This window comes from Pituophis catenifer, unplaced genomic scaffold, assembly GCF_029215685.1.
Source record: "Pituophis catenifer annectens isolate HBS135680 unplaced genomic scaffold, rPitCat1.0.hap2 SCAF_2, whole genome shotgun sequence".
Lineage (NCBI taxonomy): Eukaryota > Metazoa > Chordata > Lepidosauria > Squamata > Colubridae > Pituophis > Pituophis catenifer.
In genome coordinates, this window is record NW_027256882.1 from 31,287,379 (window position 1) to 31,309,507 (window position 22,129).

Consider the following 22,129-nt stretch of genomic DNA (forward strand, 5'->3'; position numbering starts at 1 on the left):
AGCCGCTCTACTTTCTCAGGAGAGGAAAGTCCTCTTTCGTTTTTTTTTCTTCTAGGTTCCCTCTAGGAATCACGTATCTATCGTTCGGAATCCTTGGTGAGGCACATGAGGCCAGGAGCGCGCAAGAAATTGGCGGGAACGGTTGTCCGTTGCTCTCCTCAGGCGCAGAAGGCTCGACACCCATTTCTCCCCTCCTGGAAAGCGGAGAAGGGAGTGCGGAGAGGGCCCGGGAGAACATTTCCGACTGCCTTGGGCTTCTTTTGGCTGCTCACGAGCAGGAGACGCGATGGAGGCCGAGAAATCTCCAGGGATGGAGGGCGCCCTCAGCCCAGAGATCCACCGCCGCCGCTTCCGCGCTCCCGATGGCTGCCGCCAGGAGGCCGAGGGGCCCCGGGAGCTTTGCAGCCGCCTGCACCGGCTGTGCCGTCAGTGGCTGCGGCCGGAAAGGAGCAGCAAAGGGGAGATGCTGGACCTGGTGGTGCTGGAGCAGCTGCTGGCCCTGCTGCCCGCGGAGATGGCAAGCTGGGTGAGGGAGTGCGGGGCCGAGAGCTGTTCCCAGGCGGTGGCCCTGGCCGAAGGCTTCCTGCTCAGCCAAACCCAGAGGGAAGAGCCGCCAAAGGGGCAGCAGGTGAGGAGGGGAGGCAGCTCAATGGGCAGAGGAGGGGAGAATCGGGGATCTTTCAATGCCTGCAATGAACTGATGTAATGGCAGATTGAAGGCTGTCAATCTTGAGCCGGTCAGGATCAAGTGCAGAATTAGCCTGCTGACTGCCATTACATCAGTTCATTTGCAGGCATTGAAAGATCCAGTATTTGGAGAACTAATTTCTTCTTGAAATGCTTGTTTCCTCTTGGAGATAATTCTCAGAGAATTCTCTAACCTGTAGAGTTTTTTTCAGTCATTTCACACAATATTGTCTTCTAAATTTAATGAAACAGTAGTGTCTCCCTGAACAGTTCTTCATTATGTGGGTACTTGGGATTTTCATAGCAGTTTTGTTAGTTATTTCAACAGAGATTTTTAAGTCCAATACCTATCTAAAATGACCAGCAGCTACCCAGAAATAGCAGCCACATAGAGAGCAGAGTCCCCAAGTCCTCTAACTTTGAATTAGGTTGGGGAAATACAGGTACAGAGGCAAAAAGTAAGGCAAGCAAATTAATATGTTTATGGTTCTCTGAAAGTGGATTATAAACCAGACTCTTCTGTCAGGTGCAGGAGCCGTTCATGGGGGAGATCTCCGCAGAGGTTCAGGAAAGAGGAGATCCATCCAGCCATTCTCAGGAGCTGCTTTTTAGGAGGATCCAAGTGGGGCCTCCTTGCCAGGTAAGTGCAGGTTTCTTCTGAGAGCAGTAGAGTACAAACTCCATCTCTTCATGATCTGCTTTTACCATCAAATGCTGAATCTGTGTCCATTTGAACTCAATGCCCCCCCCCCAAGAATGTCCTGCGGAATCACACTCAGCGTTCAAGATTGTTCCTGAGTTGCAAACAAGAGAAAATTTGTAGGCTTCATTGTATTAGACAATCTGAAAATTAGAAATTGTTAGAAAATTTGTTTGCTGGAAAGAGTTTAATAGGTCATATTTTTCAGAAGAGTGCTGAAAACTAGTTAGAAATGAAGCCCATGAATTTAACGAATAGGAATAAGATTAAAAACCACATGAATCCCATGAGAATAAAGCCCTAAGTGAATGCTAAATAGCTGCAACAGTAAGATTGTTGGCCAAGTGACTTGGGATTTCTAGGCTCATTGCTAACATTTTAAAATAGGTTAGGAAAAATTTCTAGTGGGTGTGTTATTTTTACTTAGGAGTTTGCTAGCCTAGGGGACTCTGCTCCCTGAAACCTCCTTGCTGAGTTATTCAGGCCCAGTGGGAAACACTGCAATGGTGGCTGTATTGCTATTCCATAGCCGGGATGCATCTAAGCCATGATTTGTGGAGCTATGGCTTCCCAGCCCCAAAGACAACATGGAGATACAGGCATAAATCTGTTTCCAGTAAGAAAATGTCAGTTGAGTTCCTTGTGAACTTCTGATTCCATTTTGTGCGGTAAGAGAGAAAACTTGCAAGTCTTTCCTGGTAATGTCTGCCAAGGAACATTTTCTTTATCAGGGATCTGATCCATTTGAGGAGGTGACTGTGGACTTCACGCTGGAGGAGTGGGAGCTGCTAGATTCTGGTCAGAAGACCTTGTGCAGAGAAGTCATGTGGGAAAATTTGAACAATATGGCTGCTCTGGGTAAGGCCAAGCTTTGCTCTGGCTTCCATTCATTGGGGGAGGTTTTTTTCAGTGGAGGATGACTAGCTATTTACACTCAGATGCTTAAGGTGATCGTCCCTCCTTAAGGCCTTGGCAGAAATACTCACCATAGACTCTGAAAATGTTCTAGATGCTCCATGGCAGTGGCTGAACAGATTGACCAATCAGCACCAAAGCCTTAATATATTTCTTTGTATACCATCAGGATATCCTAGATAACAGTTTGCAGCCTTCACATCCTAGCTAGACACATAGCTAGTGCCAAACCTAGAACATATGATTTTGAGGGGGAGACACACACCCCTTCACCATTCTAATTTTAACAAGAAATATTTATTTTCTTTTTTCCAAGGAGATGATGGGCTGGAATATGAGAATAGCAAGCAAGGAAGGTTAAAGACAGAGACGTGTGAAGCTGAAGAAGTGATATTTAGCCACGAGGACACAAGAAGACGAGAGAGGAAGCACTCAGAAAATGGAGGGGAGATGTCATCCACTTCTGTTCCTGTTGGAATCCCTAGCTTCCTGCCCCAGCAAGGCCTGGAAGGAACGCAAAAGGAAAAATATAAGAAAAAAGAGAAAAATCAATTTGATTTACATGAATATGGCATAAACCAGACTGAAGGGAAAATGTATGAAAAATACAGCAAAAGCAAACCACATACCTTTGTAAAATCTGGGAGGGATTCCAGTCAGAGCAGAGAGATGAAACTATGCATGGAGTGTGGAAAGAGATTCATTAACAAGAGTACACTTATTCTCCACCAAAGGATCCACACTGGGGAGAGACCACATAAATGTACAGACATTAACAACGTTCATCTTATTTACCACCAAAGGAACCACACAGGGGAGAGACCATACAAATGCATGAAATGTGGAATGACCTTTACACGGAAGGCACATCTAAATCGTCATGAAAGAATCCACACAGGGGAGCGACCATATAAATGCATGGAATGTGACAGGACCTTTACACGGAAGGGACATCTTAATCATCATGAAAGAATCCACACTGGAGAGAAACCACATAAGTGCCTCAAATGTGGAAAGACCTTTACCCGGAAAGAACATCTTAATTGTCATGAAAAAATCCACACAGGGGAGAGACCATATAAATGCATGGAATGTGGAAATACCTTTACACAGAAGGGACATCTTAGTCTTCATGAACGGATACACACTGGAGAGAAACCATATAAATGCATGGAATGTGGAAAGACCTGTTCAAGAAAAGGAAATCTTAATCGTCATGAAAGAATCCACACTGAGGAAAAACCATATAAATGAATGGAGTGTGGAAAGAGCTTTACTTAGAAAGAAAGTTAATTGTCATGAAATGTTCCACACTGGGGAGAGAACGTATAAATTCACGGAATGTGGTAAGAGGTTCAGCAGGAAGACTCTTCTTAATCACCATCAAAGGAATCACACAGCATAAATAATATATGTGCCTGGAGTGAGGAAAGAGAAATTTTTTTACTTATCATAAAAAGATTGACACAGGCAAAGCAATGTAAGTGCATCAAGTATGAAAAGAGCTTTAATGACTATAGCATCTGTAGTTGTCACAGAGGCATCCCCACAGGAGAAAATTAAAAATGCATGAGAAGTGGGACAACCATTGAGCGTGCTTACTTCTCATAAAAGTATCCACACAGGAAAAATAAATGAAATCCATAGATTCAGCTTTATTCTCAACAATAAAGCAAGACATTTGACAAAGTAGACCACAACCTACTTCTTCATAAACTAGAAAAAAGTGGGATAGATAGTGAAATGTATTGGCTGGATCAAGGAAAATGGACAATGCGAAGATCATGTAATTAACCGTTTATTAACAACAGCTGGGCTAACTGCCACAGCTATAACTGAAACTGCTTGGAACTCTGCCTGACAGCTCTTGTGTCAGCTGTCAGGTGACTTAACCAATCAACTAACAGAATGTTACTTCCTACTTCCTACATCAGCAGACTTAATACATTGCAGATAGCTTCACCATCAGTTAGATTCGTAACTGGCTGACAAACCATACTCAAAGAGTAGTCCTTAATGGGTCCAAATCTACATGGAGAGAAGTAAGCAGTGGGGTACTACAAGGTTCCATCTTTGGCCCAGTACTCCTCAATATTTTCATAAATGACTTAGATGAGGGAATAGAAGGAGAATTTACCAAATTTTCAGATGATACAAAGCGGTCAGGAATAGCTAACACCCTAGGAGATAGGCTTAAGATCCAGATGGATCTTGACAGACTTGAACACTGGGCTCTATCTAACAAAATGAAATTCAATATAGAGAAAAGTAAAGGAAAAGAAAAGTAAAGTAAGAAAAACCAAAAGTACACATATAAACTGGGTGAAATCAGGCTTAATAGCAGTGACTGTGAGAGGGATCTAGGAGTCTTAGTGGACAAGCAACTAAATATGAGCCAGGAGTGTGCAGCGGCAGCCAAAAAAGCCAATATAATCCTAAATTGCATTAATAGAGGGATACAATCAAGATCAAGTGAGGTATTAATACCACTCTATAAAGTCTTAGTAAGACCACACCTAGAGTACTGCATCCAGTTTTGGTCACCAGACTATAAAAAATATGTTGAGAGACTAGAAAAAGTGCAGAGGAGAGCAACCAGGATGACTAGGGAACGAGACTAAAACACATGAAGAACAATTACAGGAACTAGGCATGGCTAGTCTAGTGAAGAGAAGGACCAGGGCAGACATGATAGCAGTGTTCCAGTATTTGAGGGGCTGCCACAGAGAGGAAGGGGTCAAGCTACTTTTCAAAACACCTGAGGGCCAGACAAGGAATAATGGATGGAAACTGATCAAGGAGAGATTCAACCTGGAAATAAGGAGGAACTTTCTGACAGTCAATCAATTGCCTTGATAGTACAGTGGTCTAAGCACCCTGTTATTAACACAGCTGCCTGCAATTACTGCTGGTTCGAATCTCTCCAAGGCTCAAGGTTGACTCAGCCTTCCATCCTTTCTAAGGTAGGTGAAATGAGGACCCAGTTTGTGGGGGCAATAAGCTGACTTTGTATAAATATACAAAAGTATGAAGGCTATTGCTTAACGCACTAAGCAGCCCTGAGACTCCGGAGAAGGGCAGCATATAAATCAATTTTTTTTAAAAAAAAAATTGCCTTCGGAAGATGTGGGAACTTCATCACTTGAGACTTTCAAGAAAAGATTGGGCTGCCATTTGTCAGAAATGGTTAGGCAGTTGGTTGGACTAGATCAGGGGTCCCCAACCTTTTGGACTTCAGGGACACCAAGTTCATAATTTTAAATTTCGCGGACCACTAATACGAATCAGCGCGCTGCTTGCTGAAGCACCTGGACTCCCAGTGACGGGATGGGGTCCTTCAGGCACTCTCCCTCCTCTCTCTCTTTCTCTCTCCCACTGTTTCTCTCTCATTCTCTTTTTCTCTCCCCCCTCTCTCTCATTCTCTCTTTCTCCCCATCACTTTCTCTCCCACTCTCATTCTTTCTCATTCCCCTCTCCCTCTCTCTCTCCCACTCTCTCATTCTCTCTCCCCCTTCATTCTCTCTTTCTCATTCCCTCTCTTTCTTTCTCTCTCCCCCATTCTCTTTCTCTCTCTCCCCCTTTCTCATTCTCTTTTTCTCTCTCCCACTTTCTTTCTCTCTACCCCCTTTCTCCCCCACTATCTCTCTCATTCTCTCTCCCCCCTCTTTCTCTCTCTCCCACTCATTCTTTCTCTCTCCCCCTTTTCTCTCTCTCCCCCACTATCTCTCTCATTCTCTCTGCCCTCTTTCTCTCTCCCACTCTTTCTCTCATTCCCCCTCTTTCTCTCTCCCACTTTCTCTCTCATTCTCTCTTTATCTCTCCCCCTCATTCTCTTTCTCTCTCATTCCCCCTTTCTCTTTCTCTCTCCCCCTCTCTCATTCTCTCTCACATTCTCTCTCTCTCCCCCTTTCTCATTCTTTCTCTTTCTCTTCCACTCTTTCTCATTCTTTCTCCCCTTTCTCTCTCCCCCACTCTCTCTCCCCCTTTTCTCTCTCTCCCCCCACTATCTCTCTCATTGTCTCTCCCCCTTTTTCTCTCACTCTTTCTCTCTCTTTCTCTCTCATTCCCTCTTCCACTCTTTCTCTCATTCCCTCTCTTTCTCTCATTCTCTTTCTCTCCCCCCTTTCTCCCCCACTCTTATTCTTTCTCTCATTCTCTCTCCCACTTTCTTTCTCTCCCCCCTTTCTCCCCCACTATCTCTCTCATTCTCTTTCTCATTCTTCCTCTCTTTCTCTTTCTCAATCCCCCTCTCATTCTTTCTCCCTCCCTCCTCTCTCATTCTCTCTTTCTTCCACTCTTTTTCTTTTTCTCTCCCCCTCTCTCATTTTCTTTCCCCCTTTCTCTCTCTCCCCCACTCTCATTCTCTCTTTCCCCCTCTTTCTCATTCTTTCTCCCCTCTTTCTCTTTCCCCCTCTCTCATTCTCTTTCTCTCTCTCCCTCATTCTCTTTCCCACTTTCTCTCTCATTCTTTCTCTCCCCCTCTTTCTCTCTCCCCCACTATCTCTCTCATTCTCTCTCTCCCACTCTTTCTCCCTCTCTCTCTTTCTCTCCCCCCCTCTTTCTCTCACTCTCCCCCCCCCCAATCTCTCTCATTCTCATTCAAGGGCCGGAAGAAGTGTGGGAGCGAAGCACTATTTGAAATTGTGCGGCATGAGCATTCGCCTTGGTATATTTGCGCCAGCCGATGGCACAAGGCAGCCCTTGTTTCCTGCCGCTTGGGACTTGGAGCGGTAAATGGTGACTGGTCCAGGGAGCAGCCAGATTTTGCTCTCCATTGCGGACGCCAGATCAGCCCCCTGCAAGCTCTCGAGTAGCAGTCCCTGAAGCGGCGCTGGAAACTTTGGTCGGGCTCCTCAAGAGATGAGAGCTTGCAGGGGGCCGAACTGGTGTCTGCAATGGAGAGCAAAATCCAGCTTCTTCTCTGCTGTAAGTGTGGCATCAGGATTCCACCTTGATATATTTGCGGTGCAAGGCAGCCCTTGTTTCCAGCCGCTTGGGAGTCAGCGCAGTAAACAGTGTCTGGTCCGGGGAGCAGCCGGATTTTGCTCTCCATTGCGGATGCCAGATAGGCCCCCTGCAAGCTCTCGTCTCTTGAGGAGCACTCCCTGAAGTGGTGCGGGAAACTTTAGTCAGGCTCCTCGAGAGACGAGCTTGCAGGGAGCTGATCTGGCATCCGCAATGGAGAGCAAAACCCGGCTGCTCCCCGGACCAGTCACCATTTACCACTCCGAGTTCCAGGCGGCAGGAGATGAGGGCTGCCTTGCGCCACTGGTTGGCGCAAATATACCGAGGCGGAATGCTGTTGTCGTGCAAATGAAAGTAGTGCTTCGCTCCCGCAGCTTCCAGCCATCACAAACGCCATTTCTTCCCACTTGTGCCGCCCCCTCCCCCACCATCACAACAGCACCATTCATTCTGGACGGCGATGGCTGCACTCCTTTTTCCATATTGCACCACCTGCAAAAATGCAAAAATAGAAAATTTCTCCACGGACCACCAAAATTTTCTCACGGACCACCAGTGGTCTAGATGACCTATAAGGTCCCTTCCAACTCTGTTAATAAACCTCACCATCATCCAAGGATTCAGAAATGGCAGGAAGCTTATAGAACATGCAACAATCTTTGATTTGTACTAGAATCTTATTTACCATCCATGTAGTTACACAGGAGAAAAGGTATAAGCACTGAAAGTTGGAAATTGCTGGTGGTGGATCAGTGACCTTATTTATTACAAGATTTTAATTCTATAGGTTTGTATAACATTTCCTCCAACCATGTCTGTATTCTAGACCAATAATTTTTTGCTTCTATACATGACCACCACATATGATAATATGATTCCGGCAAATGTGAACATTTCCAACACTTGGGTGATTTATCTTTAAACATTTTTGCTAATCTTTCTGGTGGCATATGCCATCTGTAAAATATTTTATATAAATTTTCTTTAAATGCAGTCGCCATTGTCAATTTATTATTCCTTTCCCATAGTTGTTGCCATTTCTCTAATTCTACTGCATAAGCAAAGTTTTTCGCCCTTGTTATCATTGTCTCTAACTTCTTCATCTTCTAATCTAATTTGCAACAAATAATTGTACAGTCTTTTAATCATTTTTTCATCCTTTCCAGTCATTATCTGGTCCAACTCTGATTCCCCCAAATTAAAACCATATTGCTTCAAATCTTTATCATATCTTGATTGTATCTGCAACCATGTATACCAATCAATCTCAATCCCTTGTTTTTCTAAATCTTGCTTCTGTTTTAGTTCTCCCTTCTCTGTCAAGATGTCTTTATATCTTACAATCGTATCCATGTTAACCATATTTGGATGTGTCAACGCTTCTATTGTTGAAAGCCACATTGGTATTTCCATACAATGTTTTTCTTTTACTCTCTCCCATACTGCTAATAAACCATTCCTTATGCAATGTCTCTGAAAGCATCCATGTATTCGATTTTTTCCATACCATAAGAAAGCATGCCAACCTAGTTGTAAATCATATCTGTTATATCAAGTAACAGTTTAAATAAGCCAATCAGGAATTAGTCCTGAGAGCGGGAAATTTGGAGGCACATCAGTGGCTGCAGCCGCGGACAGCTCCTACCTATATAAAGGGCTGCCCGGGCTGGAATAGCCATTGCTGTTTCTGGAGTTAAATAAAAGAGTTACAGTTACATTGTGTCGAGTCTTCCTTCAATCGCCCACGATTTAACATTGGCGACGAAGGTGGGATCTGAAGGAACAGGACTGCACATCAATCTCCAAGCAATCATCAGCCACCCATCCGATCCACCGTATAACACCGGTCAGATCATCGGCTATCGTGATGTCTGCAATCACACCACCCGCTCCGTTCAACCCAACCGGAGAAGATTGGGAAGCCTACATGGAGCGATTCTATATGTTCATGGAGGTGAACGATCTGCTGAGTTTATCAGAACAGAGGAAGAGAGCCCTTTTTCTCACCCATTGTGGCCCGGCAGTGTTTAAAATGGCAAAAGCACTCGCCGCCCCAGCCGATCTGAAGACCATGACCTGGACAACGCTGCAGGAAATACTCAAGGCACACTATGCACCGCAAGCATCATCCCTGGTAAGAAGACATGAGTTTTACCGGAGGGACCAAAGAGAGGGAGAGACGATCAGTGCGTTCGTGGCGACCTTGCGAGAAATAGCTTCCGCGTGCGATTTCCTGAACCTAGAAGAGGCCATGAGGGACCGTCTAGTACTGGGACTGAGGGACCTCACGTTACAGAGTAGGTTGCTGGCCCGGCCTCAAATTACATTCAAGGAGGCCTTGGAAGAAGCATCCGCAACCGAAGCATCCCAGAAATTGGCGGCGGCTATGAAGAAAATGAAAAGTAGGCCACCCGTAAAGGAGGAGGCGGCCGTGCACTATGAAAGAGTGGAATCAGGTTCGGAGGAAGAGGACGAGGAGGATGAAGTCCATCACCTTTGAGCTGATTGTAAAGAGAGACAACAGGGGAAGAGAGAGGCCTGGTGCTTGGGATGCGAAGGGAACCACCCGAGAGCCGAATGCAGATTCTGGGAAGCTATCTGCCAAAGATGCAAAAAGAAAGGGCACATAGCGAGGGTCTGCAGGGCATCTCAGCCAGCCTCCAGGAGGACCAGACCCCCCCGATCGCCAACGAACAACAGAAAGTTCCAGACAAGTGGGAAGAGACAACCGTTTGGGCGAGGACAAAGAAACGATGACCACCGGGCGGATCGAGGCGAAACCCATCAAACCATCGTGATTGGCCATGCCAGTGCGAGAAGAGCAAATAAGATGGCGGTGACAGTCTTGATCGAGGGGAGATCCTGCAAAATGGAGGTGGACTCAGGATCCAGCCTATCGATGGTATCCTGGACAACAATCAAGAAGCTCCTGCCACACATCACAGCCCGCGACCTCAAACGACAGCGCCTCACACTCATCGACTACCAAGGGAACCGGATCCCTGTGGTAGGCATTGGCAAGTTCAACGTCGCCTACAAGACATTCAAAGCCACGCTACCCCTCACGATTGTGGACAGAGATAGGCCCAGCCTGCTGGGCATGGAGTGGTTCGAGCCACTGGGGCTAGCCATCACCGGTGTCGACCACATCGGAAACGACACCTGGGAGGAGGACCTGATGAGGGAGTTCGCAGAGGTGTTTAACAACGAGCTAGGCAAGTACAAAGGGTCCCCAATCTCATTCAATTTAGACCCCCAGGTAGCCCCAATCCGAATCAAACCCTGGAGAGTCCCTTTTGCGCTACGGCCAAAAATAGACGAACAAATAGATAAACTGGTCGTGCAGGGAGTCTTAGAGCCGATAGACCACGCGAGATGGGAAACCACCATCGTGACACCGATTAAACCTGATGGGTCAGTACGCTTGTGCGGAGACTATAAAAATACATTAAATAAGGCGCTCCAACAAAGCGCATACCCCGTACCAGTAGTCTCAACACCTCTTGCATTCCCTGGGGAGGGGAAGAATCTTCGCAAAATTGGACTTAGCACAAGCATACCAACAACTGCCCGTAGATGAAGCCACCACGGAAGCACAAACCATCGTTACACACAGGGGCGCATTCAAATGTAAGAGACTGCAATTTGGGGTGAGCGTAGCGCCCGGGCTATTCCAAAGCCTGATGGAACGGCTCCTACAGGGAATCGAAGGAGTTGTCCCATATTTCTACAATGTGTTAATATCAGCAAGGGACACGGCTCAATTGAAGCAGCGACTGAGGGAGGTGTTGACAAGGTTCCAGAAAGTGGGGCTCAAAGTTAAAAGGGACAAGTGCCAACTAGTAGAGACTCAGGTCGAGTTCCTGGGATACTTGATAGATGAGTCGGGAATTAGACCCATCCCCGGAAAGCTGAGAGCGATCAAGGAAGCACCCACCCCAAAAAATAAAACCGAACTGCAGGCGTTTTGGGGGTTGCTTAACTTTTATAATATCTTCCTGCCGCAGAAAGCTACCACTGCTGAACCACTTCACCTGCTGCTGGACAGGAAGGCAGAATGGAGATGGGGGGAGCGAGAGAGGAAAGCGTTCGAAGACATAAAGAACCTCTTAACTTCGGACAGAATTTTGGTGCAATACAGCAGGACATTGCCAATAAGACTAACTTGCGATGCATCCCCTTTCGGCATCGGAGCTGTATTGAGTCACAAGATGACAAACGGAACAGAGGCCCCCATCACATTTTTCTCCAGGACTTGGTTAAAACCCGAACGGAACTATAGCCAGTTGGACAAAGAGGCGCTAGCCGCAGTAGCCAGAATAAAAAGGTTCCATGAGTATCTCTACAGTCGGAGCTTCGAACTAATAACCGACCACAAGCCACTGTTAGGCATCATAGTAGGGGACAAACCAACACCCCCTGTTTTGTCGCCCAGAATGCTAAGATGGGTGGAATTCTTGGCAGCCTACGATTACACACTGCTCCACCACCCGGGAAAATCAATCGACCATGCAGATGCCCTCAGTAGGTGCCCACTTCCAGAAACGGGGGAGGATCCAGCGCCAGCGATGACCACACTGCTAATCGAGACAATGGAGGAAGCCCGAATATCTGCAGCTGACATCGCAAGGGCCACCTCGAAGGACAAAATACTGGCGCGAATTTTAAATTGGATCTGGAAGGGGTGGCCAGAAGAAAAAGACATAAGCCCAGAGTTCCTGCCATACAAACGGAGGCAAAATGAACTGTCAGGACTAAGGGGGTGCGTGTTGTGGGGGGATAGAGTCATTGTTCCAAACACATTAAGACTGAACAGACACTCAGATTACTCCACGACGGGCACCCAAGGATCGTGAGGATGAAAGCTCTGGCCAGAAGCTACGTGTGGTGGCCCGGGATGGACAAAGAAATCGAAACGTGGGTGTCCTCCTGCGCGAACTGCCAAGAGTCTAGGGCAGCACCAAACTCAGCCCCCGTCCACGACTGGGAAAACCCAGGAACACCATGGGCCAGATTGCACATCGACTTTGCAGGGCCTTGCAAAGGGAATACGTTCCTAGTCATCGTGGACGCGTATTCGAAGTGGCTCGAAGTAGTACTCATGACAACGACCACAGCAGACGCAGTGATTAAAGTATTGAGATGTCTATTCGCCATACATGGAATTCCCGACCTCATAGTTTCTGACAACGGACCACCATTCACATCAAACGCCTTCGAGATGTTCCTCGCTGACCAAGGAATAAGGCACGCGTTATCCGCCCCGAAAAAACCATTGACGAACGGTCTTGCGGAACGGATGGTGAGATCTACAAAGGAGACACTCATGAGACTAGGCCCAGGGGACATTCAGGCCAAATTAGATAAACTATTGGCCATCCAGCATATTACACCAAGCGCCACGACCCACCGAAGTCCAGCAGAATTATTAATGGGCCATAAGCTGAGATCTCCTCTGGACAGACTGCACCCGCAGTACAGCACAGAGAAGCCAACCGACTCCACGAGCAGAATCCGGGAGTTCCAGCCAGGGGACAGAGTATACACAAAAAACCTGAGCGGAAACCCACTCTGGGTACCAGCAACAATAACCCAAGTGACGTGGCCCCTGTCCTACCGAGTCCAAACAACAGACGGCCAGCACTGGAAAAGGCACATCGACCAGCTCAGAGGAAGATTAACGAGAGTCGAGAGTGAACCCCAGCACAACAACCAGGGGGAAGGAAAAGACAAGCAAGCAGTGGCAGAGCGGGCCAATACACAAACACCAGGTCTGGACATGCCAAACACCAGCCCGGAAGAAGATAACAGCGAGCACGTACCTGAGACCACGGAGGAGGTGACAGGCGCCAAAAGGAGCCGGAGGGGACAGCCAAGTAAAGTGGGAGGCGAATCCACGCCGGAAACCGAGTTCGAGAGAGTTCCGGAGCCCACACAGAGAGCAGCGGACCTCAACCTCTCAACCCGAAGGCACCGGGACGACTGAACTGCGCAGGTCCAGTCGAACCTCCAAACGACCCGCCTACTTACGCGACTACGTAGCCTAGGAGACCCCGGACTGGCGGACACTGAACTAGGGGGGAGGAGTGTTAGATATCAAGTAACAGTTTAAATAAGCCAATCAGGAATTAGTCCTGAGAACGGGAAATTTGGAGGCACGTCAGTGGCTGTAGCCGTGGACAGCTCCTACGTATATAAAGGGCTGCCCAGGCTGGAATAGCCATTGCTGTTTCTGGAGTTAAATAAAAGAATTACAGTTACATTGTGTCGAGTCTTCCTTCAATCGCCCACGATTTAACAATATCCTTCCAAAGTCAATAGCCTTGTATTTCTCAATAAAATCCATTCTTTAATCCAAGTTAGCATCGCCACTTGGTGATACAATTCCCAATTTGGTAGACCAAATCCTCCTCTAATTCTAGAATCTTGTAGCAATTTAAGATAGATTCTTGCTTTTTTTCCCTTGCCATATATATTTCCACATCATTTTATTCAAACTCTCAAAATATTTCTTCTCCAGCTTTATCGGAATTGTTTGAAAGAGAAACAACAGTCTTGGCAATGCATTCATTTTAATTAATGCTATTCTTCCCATTAAGGATAATTGTAAATTTCTGTTTCAATCTGATTTCTCAGTTTATAATAATTATCTTCCTTCACTGTGATACATTTTGAAGTTAGTTGGATGCCCAAATATTTCACTTTCTTCACTATTTGGATATCTAGTTTCTCCGTTAATTGGTTCTTTTGTTTTTCCCTCATATTTTTAACTATCATTTTTGTGATCATTATTTTCAAACCAGTTACTTCTCCATATTCCTCTATTTGCTCAATTAACTTTGGGCTTGTTTCTATTGGTTCTTTCATAATGAATACTAGATCATCCGCAAATGGTTGTAGCTTATATTCTTCTTTTTTAATTCTCATCCCTTTTATTTCTTTGTCTTGTCTTATTTTTCTTTTAAAATTTCTAGGGTCAAAATGAATAATGGCGGATACCCTTGTCTAGTTTTTTTTCTTATATCTATTTTCTCTGTCGTTTCACCATTTATTATTACTTTTGCCGATTGGTTTTTATATATAGTCTTAATCATGTTAATAAATCTATCACCAAAGTCCATCTTTTGTAGTTGTATAGTCATGAATTGCCAATTCACATTATCAAATGCTTTCTGCGTATCTAAAAATAACAGTGCCATTTGTTTCTCTGGATGTGCCTCATAATATTCCAATGTATCCAATATAATTCTTATATTGTCTCTAATTTGTCTTTTAGGCAGAAAACCATTTTGATCTAGATGTATAAATTCATTTAACAACCTCTTCAATCTTTCCGCCATAATTGATGCAGATATTTTAGTCTGCATTTAATAGTGAACTTGGTCTATAATTCTTTATTGGTTGTAAATCTGTTTTTTCTTTTAGTATAAGAGTTATATACGCCTCCATCCATGAGTTCGGAACCTTGGCTTCTATTAGTAAATCATTAAATACTTGTAGCAGTGTATTACTTAGTACATCCTGCAACTTTTTATATAATTCTGCTGGTAACCCATCTGGTCCTGGGGTTTTTCCATTCTTCTGCTTTTTAATTCCCTCCATCAATTCCATCATTGATATTCTTTCTTCTAATGCTTTTTTAAATTGTTCTGATATTTTGGGGATCTTTGCTTTTTCCAAATATTGTTCTATTTTTCCTTCTGGTGTCTGTTCTTGTTGATATAGTTTCTTATAATATTCCTCATTTATTTTTTTCTTTTCCTCATTTTGATAGTGTATCTTTCCCTCTTGATCTAATAATTGGCTTATCAATTTCCCTTCTTTTTCCTTCTTCATTTTATATGCTAGCCATCTTCCTGGTTTATTTGCATTTTCAAAAAAGTTTTGCTTTGATGATTTTATTTTTCTTGCCAGGTCTTCATTTTTTATTAAATTCAATTTATGTTTTTTCAAATCCATTAGATTTTTGATCTTTTTGTCTTGTGAATTTTTTTGCAATTCTTTCTTCAACTTCTTATATTCCTCCTCCAATTTTTTTTGAGCTTGTTTACTCTGTTTATTCCTTTTTTCTGCATATGTCATTGCCAAACCCCTTATATGTGCTTTGCTAGTATCCCATACATTTTGCAATGATGTATCTTTTCTATTTTCTTTAAACAAAAAAGTCCATTCTTTTCCCATATATTGTATAAAGTCTTTCTCATTTAATAAACTTTGATTTAATGTCCACCTCATTCTTTTTCTTTGACCTTTCCATGTCATCATTATTGGATTGTGATCTGCCCATATATTTGCTTCTATATCAATCTTATCTATCTTAGATATTAAATCTGTTGACATCCACATCATATCTATTCTTGACCATGACATATGCCTATTTGAATAAAATGTATATTATTTTTCCTTTAAATTTCTTTTTCTCCAAGCATCCTGTATGCTTAGTTCATCTATCATTGTGTGGAATGTTTTCGGAAGTGTCTTTCTTGATTTTTTATTCACTTTTGTAGATTTATAGTCTAGCTCATTATCAACAATCGCATTAAAATCTCCAATTATGCAAATTTCTTCATATTCATATTCTAGTATTTTCCTATGTAATTTTGCATAAAACTCTTCTTGATTTTCATTTGGAGTGTATATACCCACAAGTAATATTTTTTATAGTTCATTACAATTTCTACCATTAATACTCTTCCTCATCCTCAAATATTTGTTTGGATTGGATTGTCCGTTTAATGTAAAATACTACTCCTTTTACTTTGACAAGCCAATGTTGTATACAATGTCCCTAGTTTTGTTCACTCCAAAAGCTTTTTGTTGTTTTCTGATATGAACTTCTTGTAGACATATAATTTCTAATTTTAACTTCTCTAATTTATTAAATATTTTTCTTCTTTTTATTGCCGAATTCAGTCCATTTATATTCAAAGATATTATTTTAACTTCTTCCATTTCTTATTTATTTATTTGCTTTGTTGATCTAGTCATTCTTATCTCCCTTTGTTCTTTAACTTCTTTCGCCCTTGCTCCTTCATTCAACGCTCTCTCTTCTTGTTCTCTTGTTGTCTCTTTTGGCTGTTCTTTCTTCTCGTCCTGTCATCCATCCCCACTTTCATCTCTCAATCTTTCCTCCTCTTGGACTTCTATATGTTATTTATAAAATAACTCCGCTTTCTCTATTGAATCTAATCTGTATCTTTGTTCTTGCCAGTTCATCAGTATTCCTTCTGGAATTAACCATCTAAAATTTATTCCTCTCTTTATCAAACATTTTGTGAGAAATTGATATTCTTTTCTCAGATCTCTTAACTCTTCTTGGAATTTGTTTCAGTGCCACTACTTCTCTTTCTTTGTGCTTTATTGTTGTATTTCTCATCAGTTGCAGTATCTCTGTTCTCTGTGTTTTCTTTGTAAATCTAACATGAATTTCTCTAGGCAGTTTGTTTCTCATCGCATATCTTGTGTGCACTCTATATATTTCATTGATCCTACTTAATATCCCTTCCTTACTTTCTTCCATTGCTTCTGCTAATATATCTGCAATTTTCTCTGCCAAATTTTCTCTTCTTCAATAATTTGAAATTTTAGATAATAGTCAGCTTTATCCATTTCCAGAATTATAATGGATTTTCCTGATTTTTATCAGTAATTGTAAGTCTACAGTCCATCTCTTCAACTTTTTTCTCTGTTGCTTCTGTTTTTTCTTCCATTTGCTGCAATCGTTCATTTTTCCCTATCATCTCTTTAACTTCTTTCAGTTCTCCTTCCATTTTTTCCATTCTCCCATCTACCTTATCTAATCTTGTCTTAAGATCTTCATATATAGTCTGTAGCATATTTTTAAATTCTGTGTTAACTTTCTCTTGCTGTGGTGTGGGTTCTGTTTTTTGTCCTGTAGTATCAGATGCTGCAGATATTGATGGTGATGATAGATGTGTTATTTTCTTCATCTTGTTTTTTCAAATCTTACTGCCCAATTTATAATCCAAATATTCGATTTCTTCAAATTCAAACTGCCCAATCAAACTCTTCAGGTTCTTGCTACCCTAATCCATATATGCTTAATCCATACTCCAAATAAGACAGAAAAGAAGGAAAAAAAGAGATAAAAGACTGTATCCGGAAAAACAACACCAAAAAAAAAAAAAAAAGCAATCAAAATGCCCCAAAAAGGCAAGAAGAAAAGAAGAAGAAAAAGAGAGGATAAAAAAAATCCCAACTCAGAACAAAAATGAAGATTCAAAGCTCAAGTACTTGCTAAAATATCCAGCCTGCAATAAAAAGGTGGCAAAAATATTTATAATCTCCCAAAAAGAGTTAAAAAGTAGAAAAAACAAAAACCATGCCAATGATAAAAAATTTAAATCTCTTAATTTTAAGATGCTTCTACAAACAAAAAAGAGAGAAAAGAAACAAAAGGGAAAACAAAAGAAGAAATAGTATTCCGAAGTATCACTTTTCCAAAACCTTCCAAAATTTATAGATCCATCAAGTGAAGGGAAAAAAGAAAAACAGCTTTCATTCTTTTTTCTTCTTCTTTGTCTTTCCCCTTCTGTTACAAAGTCACAAGACTACTTCTCATTAAAATCTTCTTGCCAGTTTCCAAAACACTGTCCAAGGTCATTCCATTCTAATCTCCTTTATTCTCTTTAATTTCTTCTATCACCACTAGATGGCACTGCAGACACACTTAAAATAGTTTTAAAAGATCAATTTACTTTTCTTCTTTCAACATTAAACTCCCAGCTGCAAAAACTTCAAATTTTCAAAATACAGTTCATTAGCCAGAGAAGCCTCTTTTCCCAATCTGCTTCCAAGTTGTTATATTTGTTAAATTACTTTCTCCACTTTTACTAATTTGTCCTTATTAATGGCTTCCACTTCTTCACTGCTATTCCGGAAGTGGGGAGGTAGCTTTATTCTACTCCCTCCACTCTCCTCTTTGCCAATTCTCTTTAATTTAGATACTTTTAAAAGTTCAGGAGGAAAAAAAAATTAAAGAAACCTTGTTTCCAAGACTTCACTCTCTCACCCAGATGATCACCTCACTTTTCTTCCTCTTCTTGTTTGTAGCCTCCCCGGCTTTTGACAGCTCCAATGGCTGCCTTCCCTCACCACTGGGTCAAAGACTAATGCTGGCACTTCAGGGAACTTGCGCTTTCCCTATCTGTGCCAGCCTCTGCCTCCGTTCTTCGATGTCCCTACAGGACAGCTATGATCCCTGGAGATCCCCAAAATCAGCTGGGATATTGGTGTTCTCCTGGGGCTCCGGAATCCACACCATACCGCTGCAATGCTGGCCACGCCCCGAATCTAATGTTTCTATTGAAAGTCTTGGAGTATATGTGCCAATGTGACCAGGCCCACTGCAGGTGTTCAAGGTCATGGTAGGTTCCTCAGGAAACACCCAACGTCCCTGAGATGACATCCAATGTCTTTGGAGGACTTCCAAGGGTAGTGGATGGCTATTTCTGTACTTCTTTATCTTCTATAGAGTGTGCCAGCTTGTCTGGTTGGAGTATGCCAGTGCTTCTGGGTGGAAAAGTGGTCAATGTAGCAAACACAGAAATATGAGTGTCAAACTGTAATCAGGGTTCTCCTTTGTTAAGGGAGGTCCATCTTTATTCAGCTGAATAAAAGCTTATTGAGGTAAATACTTGGACTCTGACTTTCTTTATACCTAACCACATCTGAAACCAGCAAAACATTTTTGGTGAGTCAGCCCAGAGAAGTGATTTGTTTTGGGAAGCCCAGGAAGGGAGACGCACCAAGCGCACTCTGGGATTTCCTGGAGGTTCTTCCCTTCTTGATTCTCCCCAAGTCTTAAATTTTGGAGGACCAGGACTTTTATTGTTTGCCTCTATTTAATTCCTTTTCTACTCTGGAGGGCTGATGACAAGATAAGGAATATCATTTTTCTATTTCTCTCTTAATGTGTGTTAATCTATTTGATGTAAGAGTGTCTCCCCTAAATTATATCCCACTGTTTACCAGGGCTAGGTGGAATGGTTGCTTCAGCGACACCTAACCCATGTCTGGGGGTGCTTAGATAGCAAGGGGAGGCAATCCTGTACTCCTGCTCAACAGGTTGCAAATGCTAGTATGACGTGAGTGCCTTTTATATACTTTCACCATGGGAGAACTATGCCCAAAGGGGCATGGACAAAGATCAGCAAGCTGATTATGCACTTTTTTTGGACTTTACAAGGAACTAAAAAGATGTTAAAGGATAGTGGCTATGTCACCCTCTGGGGCTTAAGCCTTCCACTCCCTCAGCCCCACCCCATCTTATAAGGCCCTTACCAAACATGGTGCTATTGGAAGGGGGGATGCCCAGAAGGTCTTAATTTATACTGCCTTTTCCACTTCAGATCTCTATGCATGGAAGGACTGGCTTGGTTCCTACACAGCAGCCCCACATAAATAGGCTGATCTGGTCTTCTCCATTATTCATACAACCCCAATTGGGCAGACCTGCAGGCCATGTTACATGTTTTCCTTATGTCTGAAGAAAGATGTTTAGTAGTAACTGCCGCAAGGAAACTTGCTGAGGAAAGAAAGGCCCCTTTTTCTGGAAACCGACTAAGTGGTCTATCAATAGCTATGAGATTATGAATACTTAAAGGCATTTCAAGATCTGTGTGTCACTGCCTTGCAAACTGCCACTCCAAAACAGAAGAACTTGGGGAAGATATCTATCAGCTGGCACAGAAGCCCAAATGACTTCCTTGAGTGCCGTTATCAGGCCTTTCAGAAGTACAGTGACTTGAATCCGGAAGCCTCGGAGAATCACTGTTCGGTGAATATGTTCTTTATTGGCCAAAGTGCTCTGGACATGATGCGCAATCTGCAAAAGGTGGATGGCACCTCCTCTGAAAAGCTTCTAGAAGTAGCCTACAGAGTATGTGGCTGGACTCAAGAGAGGCATCACTGGCCACCAAAGGATCCACAGAGATCCATCTACAAATGTATTGAGTATGGAGAACAAAAACATTAATGATTACAGCACCTTTAGTTGTCATTTCAGCTGATATTATTCAAACTATTCATTCTCATTGACAATATAGCAAATTTTATTTTAAAGTCTTATATGTTTTTGTTTCTCTTCTCTACAAATAAAGAATTAGAAAAGACTTCTGAAATGGGGTAATGGTATGTGGGAATCATTGGGAGAGAGTCGCAGACTGGACAACCACTAAAAGCAGTGGTGAAATCCTATTTTTTTTACTACCGGTTCTGTGGTCATGGCTTGGTGGTCATGGCTTGGTGGACTTAGCAAGGGAAGGATACTGCAAAATCTCCATTCCCACCCCACTCTGGGGCCAGCCAGTTTCCGCTACCGGTTATCCGAATTGCTTAAAATTTCTGTTACCGGTTCTCCAGTACTTGTCAGAACCTTCTGGATTTCACTCCTGATTAAAATATATCTTAGTCCCCACAAGGAGATTGGGAGGGTGAGGGGGCATTGCAAGAATTAGAGGAAACTCTCCCTAATTTTCCAGAGAGGAAAAGGAGAGGAGAAATACTTTCAGAGTTTCAGAATTTTGTATTGTGGCCTCATCGTAGAGCTAGCACTAGTATTCATTCTTGTGCATCTTCTCTGGACTACCTCGAAGGGCTGTCCTCCAGTCAGGACTCCTAGACCAGGAATGCAGGTTCCCAAGCCTGTATCCAAGATGACTTCTGTACCCAACAATAGCCCTTCTCAAAGACGCCAGCTCCATTAAACTGAAACCCTCAGACCTCTACGCCCACTTTTGCTCTAGCAATCCGGCAAACGAACCACCGGGAGAAACAGAAAGTCCCGTGTTCAGGAAAGGAGTATGGGAATGGAAGCTGTCTGCTCCAGCCATACTGCGAACTTCAGGGGCGAGGCAGAGGGGAAGGCTCCCCCTCGTTCGCAGCCCCAGATCCAACTTGCCTCCTCCTCCCCGATTTCAAGCCCACTTTTGGCCCCTCTATCCGTTCGTCCTGCGCTGGACCTAGAGACGAAGAAGAGCCCCATCTTTCAGCTGAGGTTCCCCGACTTTCCTCCACGGCGCAAAACCTAGGGAGGTGGAAGCGCCTGATTAAGGGGGGGAGGACGCCTTCGGTCTTGGCCTTCCCTTTGCCCGCATCACCCCTCCGGGGAGAAGAGCAGCGGGCCAGAGACCCCTGTAGGCCATAAGAGGAAAGTCCGCTTTCGTTTTCTTTCTCCTAGGTTCCCTCTAGGAATCACGTATCTATCGTTCGGAATCCTTGGTGAGGCACGTGAGGCCAGGAGCGCGCAAGAAATTGGCGGGAACGGTTGTCCGTTGCTCTCCTCAGGCGCAGAAGGCTCGACACCCATTTCTCCCCTCCTGGAAAGCGGAGAAGGGAGTGCGGAGAGGGCCCCGGAGAACATTTCCGACTGCCTTGGGCTTCTTTTGGCTGCTCGCGAGCAGGAGACGCGATGGAGGCCGAGGGGCCCCGGGAGCTTTGCAGCCGCCTACACCGGCTGTGCCGTCAGTGGCTGCGGCTGGAAAGGAGCAGCAAAGAGGAGATGCTGGACCTGGTGGTGCTGGAGCAGCTGCTGGCCCTGCTGCCCCCGGAGATGGCGAGCTGGGTGAGGGAGTGCGGAGCTGAGAGCTGTTCCCAGGCGGTGGCCCTGGCCCAAGACTTGGCAGATTGAAGGCTGTCAATCTTGAGCCGGTAAGGATCAAGTGCAGAATTACCTTGCTGACTGCCAGTATTTGGAGAACTAATTTCTTCTCGGAATCTTTTTGTTTCTTGAAATGCTTGTTTCCTCTTGGAGATAATTCTGAGAGAAAGGAGAATTCAACCCTCTTTCAACCACCCACACTCCTGAGGGATAGAAGAGGGTCCTTAATTTGAGGAAGTGGC

General features: G+C 43.8%; 1 pseudogene; it reads left to right on the forward strand.

Moving 5' to 3' along the window:
* Positions 1–286: 286 nt before the first annotated feature.
* Positions 287–22,129, forward strand: part of LOC139310067 (uncharacterized) — a 44,759-nt pseudogene continuing 22,916 nt past the window's right edge.